The 9,656-nt window shown below is 27.3% G+C and overlaps 1 protein-coding gene across 1 annotated transcript in view; it reads right to left on the minus strand.

The window, feature by feature from the left end:
* Window positions 1-9,421, minus strand: part of LOC142317747 (uncharacterized) — a 507,996-nt gene extending 498,575 nt beyond the window's left edge. The window contains exon 1 of the mRNA XM_075354295.1: window positions 9,272-9,421. The gene's annotated coding sequence lies outside the window, so the exon portion shown is untranslated. The remainder of the gene's footprint in view (window positions 1-9,271) is intronic.
* Window positions 9,422-9,656: the final 235 nt, after the last annotated feature.

A 9,656-nucleotide genomic window follows, 5' to 3' on the forward strand; every position in this document is an offset into this window, starting at 1 on the left:
TGACGAGAAAGAACGAAAGAACCTTTCGATTTACTGACAGGAACCTACACCACTCCGTCGCAATGGAGATAATCAAGGAGGAGGCATGGTCATAGTGTCAGAATCCTTATTTTATGACATGAATGCACGTTATAAGATAAGAAAGGATCCGACATCGATGTTTTTTGTAAACCTGGAGCCCCAAGAAAACAGTAAAGATATTTTTAACTTGAATTATTTAGCTAACTACAGTGTTTCATTTGAAACACCAAGAATACCGCCACTTTTAGCACAATGTATGCGCTGCCAGCAGTACGGCTGTATCAAAAATAATTTCATGCGATTGAATATAGACTTCCTAGTCAAACAAATAGGCAGCCTAATAAGCTTACTCACCCAAATAGTCGCGAAAAATTTTTAATGGCTAGGTTTCTAAAGATATTTAAATGGAACATCAATTGCCTAGTTAGTCGGAAGAATTACGATTTCTGGTACTTTCCAAATCATTAGACGTCATCCTTATATTCGAAACGCATTTCGCTGACCGGAATTACCTTCAGCTTCGTGGTTTCTTCGCGTATACGACAAATCATCCGGATGGCAGGGAACAAGTTATGATCGGTACAATCGGTGTTAGACCTGATCGGCGAGCGGCAAGCAAAATGGAAGATAAAAGTAGATCCGCATAAGTCATATATTTTTGCGTTGAGAAGTGACTGTCCCAAAGCCCAGCTGGAAGGGATCGTCGTCCTGCACTCTGACCAGGTTCATTACCTTCTATTTCTTTCCCTGAACTTATTATGCTACTGCAGTATTCTGTTTGTTTCCACTTATTGTTTAATAATGATGTGGATTATTTTTGGGTTTGTTTCGTCTCTAGACTGTGATCTCTTTTTGACCCCAATTAATGCAACAGTGTTTATTTATATAGTTTTTTTACGTAATTTAGTTTATATATATATATATATATATATATATACATATATCTTTATTTCTATATGTACATTTTATTGAAGATATTCGCTGAAAACCCCTCTTCACGTGCTTTTTGTATTTCAATTTACGTGTGGTTCCTTAATTGGAACCGATTGTAAATACACTATTTAAAAAAAAAAAATATTTCTCAATTTAATATCTAAATATTGCAATTAAATTTAACAAAATAATAATAATAATTCTTTATTCCATAATACATATACAAAAAAGAATGTAATAATGGATAAGACTATTCTTTTAATATTATGACAAATGGCAAAGAAGGAGTTAGCATATGCATACTTCAGCTTTTTTATTGCTTATATTAACCTCTAAAATTGCTTATATTGCTCTGAAAGAAAAAGGTCCACTCGTAACCAAAATAGGAAAATGCTTACAAAGCTAAATGTTTTTCATCCATAATTATATCTTTAAATATACTTAATCGGCACATTTTCTTAAGTTAATTTGTTTTATCAAAATATAGAATACGGTTTTATCTTTATTTAGACTGCTGTTTCGTATATTCTTGCAAAGAAGTTGTATTATCTATTCTAATGTTGGTGCCAAGCAACACAATATCAGAATCAATATATGCTGAAAATATATTATAAAAAAGCATCGATACGAAACTATTATTTTTTAATCCGTATTCCCTTTTTATTTTTAATTTATAGCTCCGTTGTTATCGTACAGTTCTTTTCAGGTCCTAACTCGAGACTAAGCTGATAAGGAATTGACGGTTATTGTAAAATTATTGTTGCCTTCATTGTTTCCGAGGAAAAGTTACGATTTTTTTTCAACCGATTTTAAAAACCGGAAGAGGTTCTCAGGCGCAGGTGTAATTTTTATGTAAAAACAAACCTTACTCTTTCTCAAACGAACCGATTTATAGAGAAAGTTTCTTTGACTGCCCCATTGTAAATGATTTCCAGATGACTAAAGTGGAAAATATTTTGTAAGTGAAAAGTTATATTATCTAAGTAGATGATTTGAAAATACATTTCATTTCTTTATCGTTGATTATTCCTTTAACGCAATCGATCGCTGGATTGTTTTAACGTAATTATATAAGCCTGCTATCATCCTAACATCTAAAATAATTTTGCACAAAAGTTTAATAAATTATTTTGAAAACTCGTGTAAAATAATAACAACTATACAACTATAATTTTCTGAATTGAAGATAGTTTTTACCTAATGCTACCTAACAATCTCTTTAAGGCATTTCTCAATATTTTTTTTTGTTATTTTAATCAATACGCAATATTCTCACCTTCTTCTCCTTGCGAGATGCTGTATTTCAAACGAGCATGATTACTTGTAGCCCTACTTAGATTTTAAATTTAAACAAAACTAAACAATGTAAATAAACACCATTTGAGAAAAACGTATAAAGTAAACTCTTTTCAAAAAAAAAGTAAAAGTAATTTTTTTAATTCTTCTTTGAATTTCGTCTTTAAACAGATTATGAAAACCGTTTCATAATTACCTTCATTATGAAATAGATTTTCATTATGATACAGATGTTCAACCACTCAAAAGCCTATTCTTTTTCAACCACTACCAGTCAGAAGCGAATATTGTGTAATGTATCAGCTGTTTTTTTTACTTTAATTTTAATCCAAATTAGTAGTTAGCAAGCAGAGGTTAATTTGAAATTAAACCAGTAGGTGTATCAATATTAAACAAACACCTAATTTTTGCAATAAAACTTTTATATTACACTGTTTATCCCTTAGTTAAAGTATGTTGAATTCTGAGGAAGAAAATAACACCGATCGATATTAAAGAAAATGCAGAACTATTGCCACAGAAATCAAAAAAGGTTTATGAAAAATTTTACGGTCAGTTCATGGATTGGAAATTAGCGAACAATGTAAACTTGTTCTCGAAAATGTATTGTTTGTTTATTTTGAAGAACTGTGTAAAAATTATATCAACATCTTTTTTGGACGTTTTACTCTTATGTTCGTACTCGATGAATGTTTATTGTTTTTATTGAAATCGGTTTAATCGTTTCGTTAGAGTTTATTATCATCGATATAGAAAATACTGTTTTTAGCAAAATTTAATTAAACTGAAAGACTAATGTTGGCGTTTGCTACTTGATTTTATGTGATCCGTTTTGACTACAGGCCTAAACCATTAAGTAAATGTGTTAAAAAACTATTCCTTACTCAATTAGTGGACTGAATGAGATATTCTGCTGTATAAATTGAAATACCGTGCAATCGCTCATTTTATAAAAAAGGTAACTATTTTTTAGAAAAGCATTATAAAATTTACAATAATAATTTTCATAAGTTATAATAGTCATTTAGTAATCAAATATAATTATAGTAATAACTAAATTATGATGATAATTGGTATCAATTTAAATACTGAATTAATAATAATTAATTGATTGTAATATTTTATTTATTTATACTTTATATTATAATAAAAAAAATAATAATTTGTATAATTGTTTAATGTTATAGCATTATATACTTATGTACACCGAAAGTTTTTTATCATTGCAATTATTTTTAAATAATGTAAAAATAATTATAATAATAATTTATTTTTAAAAAATAAATTATTTATTTTATAATAATAAAATAATAATAAAATCATAATTTATTTATGATTTATGGTTTTTTATCATAGTTTATTTTTATTTAAAAAAGATAATAAAATTTATTCTACGAAATTTCTCCATTTTAAATTAGAAACACAATAGTAAGAATAATGCTTCAAATTTCTCTTAAAGCTCACCCTTATTGTTCTGGAAAAAACCATGATTAATAGTCATTAATCTTATTGATTAAACTACAGGAGGAATTCCCTTCACTTTTTCACTTTATTCCTATAAAAAGAGACCGTTTAAAACATTACTTTTTACAGCCAAGAGAAAAGCTGCTCAAATTTATACGATTAACTGCATGAGTTATATCTAAATTATTACAATAAAAATTAATTAATGTGAATCTAATTCTACAAAATATGTACAGTTGTTTTTTTTTTTTAATTTTAATTTTAATTTTTCTTTTAATACATTCAAGAATAGTATTTTCAACTATTCGCATATGAATATTAAGATACTTTTAAAACTCCTACTGAAGAAAAGTGTGAAAAAAAACAATGACTGTTGTAAATTGAGAAATTTTCAGATATAGTTCATAAAATGTAAAAGATTCAATATAAAAATAACCGTCAGATTACGGATGTAAGAATGTTTAAGCGAGATCTAAATTTAAGATTTACTTATCGATCACTGGATTTCAGTCAAAATCTTTTTCAAGAAATCTAATTAAAAAAGAGTGGCCGTTTATGTCACACGTTGATTCAATTAATTCATACTTTAGAAGTAAATAATCAAAATGTATTTGTTATTTTTTTTAAATTATTTATAATTAAGTTTATTTCGGAAGTATCGGTAGAGCATAATAACACGAGTATATCTATGCCTTTGTTTAATCATATGGTAAGGTTTAATAAAATAAAAACTTAACTACATTTAAAAGAAATGTTAGGGTATTAAACAGATGCAGTAGGAATAAAATGAGTTTTAACAAAAATCAGAGTAACAGATAACTAAATAGACGTATAGGAATTAGGATGATATAGTCTACAAAACGTGACGAGAAATATTTGTTGTCTCGAGGGTCTGAGCTCTATTGTGTTGTGGTGGAGTTTTATACATGTATTTATATATATATATATATATATATAAAATATCATTGCAACCCATTATTTACTTATGTGACTTCATGGACTTAAGTGAAATAAAAAACGTATTTAGTTTTAATTATAAATCAGTAATGTGATTTTTGAATTGGTTAATTTATTAACAGAAATTACTTTTTTATAGTAAGACATGGTTAGGAATAAGTAACAAATCAGAGCTAATACAATTTAATAGTAGCTCTATTTCTTTGACAATAAGTTTGAAGTTTAAAACTCGCTTATAGTAATAATAAAAAAATTTATCAGATCATTTTCTTTTATTTCCCAATTACTTTTCGGTTAATCTAGGGACTTAAATAAAATGTTTCTTAAAAAATTGATTATAAACTAGGAAAATCGCCCTTACAGATGACTTTTTAATTTAACACGAATTTATGTACACGCAAAGAAAAACTCTAAAAATATTAATTGCCTAATATTTTATTTTTACTCATGTCCTTCGACCAGTTTAGACGTATTTCGGTTAAGCGGTTTTCAGTTTATTAATTTTTGGTAAAAAAATAGCTATTTTAGTCAGGAATTATTTTTTTTTTTTAAATTAAAAACACCGGTATGCATATTTTGATTATCCAGATAAGAATATGTACATAGTAATTAAAAATAAATCAATATTTCATCGTGAATAAAACGTTATTTGTGAGTGATTTTATCTTTCCCGCCAGATTGAGCTATTTATTTTTGCAAGAAAATTGTTGGTCGTCCTATCGCCTACAAGTAGCAGTTGACAATATAAGACTGTTATAACATAATTGTTACAGTACTCTCTCCAGCAGTTAATATAGAAGTTTTAAAAGAAAGAAATTAGACGAGGGCAATGAGAAAATTAGCTATTAGTCCGTTAATAAGGAACATTGTTAACAGGTCTTTTAGTTTTACTCGAACGTAAAATCGTGTGAAACCAATACAAATTACAGTCAAAATTTTAAACTTTATTTTCATATTTTTTGTTTTCTTAAGACAAATTTCAGCAAAGAGATGAAAATTACAATTTAACAAAAAACTGACCGGGAATTGAAGTAAGGCCACTCGTGATTTTTTACAATTACTTACGAAGGGCGAGTAACTCACTGACAATGGTATAGCTAAATAGTGCATTCCATATTATACTGGAAAGTGTAGAGGAGTATTGTCTTTCTGCGGATTGAAAGGAGACTACAGCTAAAAGCAGTACGTTACAATTTTCAGAACTTTCCATTATACATATTGTGTTTATTCGTCGCATATGAATTTTTTTCTTGACGTGTATTATATCCAGCGCGTATTTTATAAATAATAAAGAAGTAAAAATACAATTTTTTTTACTTTCATTTAAAAAATAAAATCACTAAACTTTTTCAGTAGCCCGATTTTTTTTTTTTATTACTTTCCCTTTATGTCCGAATATATTCGTAGTTTGTTCAGAGATAATATTTAATTTTGAATAACGAAAGCATTTTCAAATTCAATTAGTAACATTTAAATAAGCCTCTATACAAATTTGAAAATTCCCGAAAGACCAGCCTAAAGGCATTTGTATCGTTCGGTATGTAGTTCATGTGAATTTTAATATTTTTACAAGTACAAGACAATTGATACAATTGATCGTCTTCTAATTCATCCATTATTTGTTCACTGAAAAGAAAGAACCAGGGAAAAGGGATTACCCATCACAAATAACAGTTAAACGTAGTACGAAAGCGATAGAAGTTACCGGAATTTATAACGTTGAAGTTTTATTTTTCCAATTTTACTTTAAAACCTCTCGATTGTTTTTAACAATTCTGTAACTATTTAATTACTTCCTTGTACGAAGTGTAGTAAGTATTGTGATCGCGAAAAATTTCGGTTTTCTTTATTTCCTTTGGAAATATCCATCATTAAATCCATGAATTCTGAATCCGTTTGACCGTACCTGAATCCATTTTGGCTAGTTTCGGTGTGACGTCTGTACGTACGTACATCCATCGCATAACTCAAAAACGATTAGCCGTAGAAATGTTGAAATTTTAGATTTAGGACTGTTGTAACATCTAGTTGTATACCTCCCCTTTCGATTGCAATCGACTTGACCAAAAATGTCTAAAAAGCCCAAAATTCAAAAAAGAAATTGGATTTTGAATTTTTTCTTAACTGCATAATAAGCCCTCATGAGAGCTTTTCAACAACATATCATAAGTGGTACTTATTTTCATCGGTTCCAGAGTTACAGCCAAATAAAATTTTAATTAATGAAACATTTGGATCTTACAAGGGGAACGCATGTCGGTTTGAATCTGACTTCATGTACTTATTTTTTTAACTTTTTTTTTAATTTAAATATATTGATTTATTAATAATTATTAACCTCCGTCTGTAAAAAAAAATTACAATAAATAATAATTTAATAATAACAATGAAAAAAAATGAAAAAAGATCAGAAGTTATTAGTGAAATAAAATTTTATGTACTCATTTTAATTCGAACATTTTTATTAATAAATCAATATATTTAAATTAAAAAGAAAAGTTGAAAAAAATACATATATATGAAGTCGGATTCGAACCGATGTGTCCATGTTTACGGATCAGACACGTTCTCACTTACACCATATAACTACTTCAACGACGTGAAACAAAATTAATATAGAAACCAACATAAAATGCTGATACGGAGACCACACAAAAATGTGATGCAATGTGCAGTCCACCAAAATGCAATTGTGTAACTGCCCACTTTATTAAAGAATTAGAGGATCGCACCTCACTTTCAAATGAAATAAGTTTAAATGAATTGCAGCAAAAAATGTGTATATGTAATTTAATAAGCGTACAAGGAAGAAGTCATGTGGTATCCAAATCAGATATGTTTTGTTATGTATTACAGCATCAAGAGTTATTAAACATGAATTATTTTACATGTATTTTATAAACATTTCACATTTCCGGTTAGTTTACAGAATAACGGATACTCCTACAGTGTTTTGGTGTTTTTAAATTTAAATGAAATTAAACAGAGCTCTCTTATCCATAGTCATGTTACACCGAAGATAAAAATTTCTCGAAGCCGAAATTTTTACGTTCAGTTTTATATTCAATTAAAATAAAATTCTATTACCTAAAACTATTATTTAATACCTTGACTAATCTTATTTAATATTTTCTACGTTTAATTATAAAACTTTATAAATTTATTAAATTAAAATTATTTTAGTAAAATTCTGGTATCATATGTGTAATTATACTAATAAACGTTCATCAACCCTAAAAGTGTTTTTTTAGTCGTTACGATTATAAATTATACAATAAAACATTCTGTATGACAATAATATAAAGTATATTAAATTAAATTATTAAAAGTAATCTAGCGTAATGCAATTAAATGCTAAAGGAAAAATTGTGCATTTTTTATTGGAATATTAATTTTTTTATTAATAAGATTTCAAAAAATTATATTTTTTGTAGGATTTCTGCTGAGAAAATTTTCATTCAATCACGTTTTAATTAAGAAATACAAGAACTAATGTACATTATAACAGAAGATAACAAATATTTATAAATATAGGCGTTTAATACCTCTAAGTTATATTTTCTATATATACAATCCTCGTTACTCGTTGGCTAATCAGGAATTGGAGAGTTAACAGTTAGTTAATTAAACACCAGTCAGAAACACATCAAGGTTATCTAAACAATGCACTGTTTTAGTGAAAAGATTTGCAAATATTAACAATTAATTCTTTCCTTTCGTAGGTTTCTAAATATTATGAGATTTTATATACATTTAAAATGAATGTACTAGAGATCCATCTGAGTCAGGGTTCAAGGTTAGCAGAGTCAGCACAATGCACTTTCTCAAACTGGTAAAAGGAAAATATCATTAAAAATAAAAAATACAATAATCAAGAAAATTAAGCAAAAATATAAAATTTAAAGACAATGAAATTTAATTGCAGGTAAGCACTACAGCCGCAGTCGTTCCTAACGGATAATCGTAATAGTATATATAGGGTACCTCAAAAGATATCGGATTATAATCCTATAGATCGAACATTGATCATGGTAATAGAGTAAAACACGTTCTAAAATATTAGGACTCTACAACATATAACAAAGAAAATCATTCAAAAAAACGTAATGAGAAAAAGTAAAATAAAATATAGCCTAGTAAAACAAATACAAATTATTTATTGATTTAATAAATGAGTCAATGGTTTAATTAATAAATAATTTCATACATGAGAATGAATTCTACTCGCTGATAAATTATGTCAAAAGACATAACCTAAAACGAAAAAAATAGTTATTTAAAAAACAACTATTTAGATGATTTTTTTACAGCGATATAAAGTTAATAAAATATAACACGAATGTAAAATTTTACAAAAACAAAACATTTTCGCATCGAATATAAAAATATACAATCACCCAATAACTTAAAACTTTCTTATACAGATAACAAGCTGCGCTCTAACATTTAGATATAACCAAACGTTTTCGGCTATAAATAGTAAACGTTTGTAAATTCATGGAAAATAGATTTTTAGTTATAAAATAAACATGTTATTTATCATTTAAGGTTATTGTAATCAATATATTGACAAAGGCTCACATAACCTCATTCGTTTTACCTGGTTTGCTGTTCATTCCTGCAGGCTATAAGCTCTCCGTTTTTTCAATAAAAAACAAATCACTTCTCTATCCTTGTATTTTCATAAATATTCCGATAGCCGTATAATTATTTATAGTTCATTCGTACTCTATTAATAGGTTAATTCTATAAACGAAATAAATAGAAAACGGACACAAAAATTTATTTACAAAACACTAAAGAAGAAGCCGAATCATGTAACACTTTTACACCAAAAGAAGCAAAATTTATTTTTACATCGAATAGAAAATCAGTTACGAAGAAACGATACCGATAAAAAAATATAACGACAGATTGCGCATTTTAACGTAGAATAAGAACAATTTAACAAACACTTAAAAGACACTTGAGGTTTTAGTTAATGT

This window comes from Lycorma delicatula, chromosome 1, assembly GCF_047948215.1.
Source record: "Lycorma delicatula isolate Av1 chromosome 1, ASM4794821v1, whole genome shotgun sequence".
Lineage (NCBI taxonomy): Eukaryota > Metazoa > Arthropoda > Insecta > Hemiptera > Fulgoridae > Lycorma > Lycorma delicatula.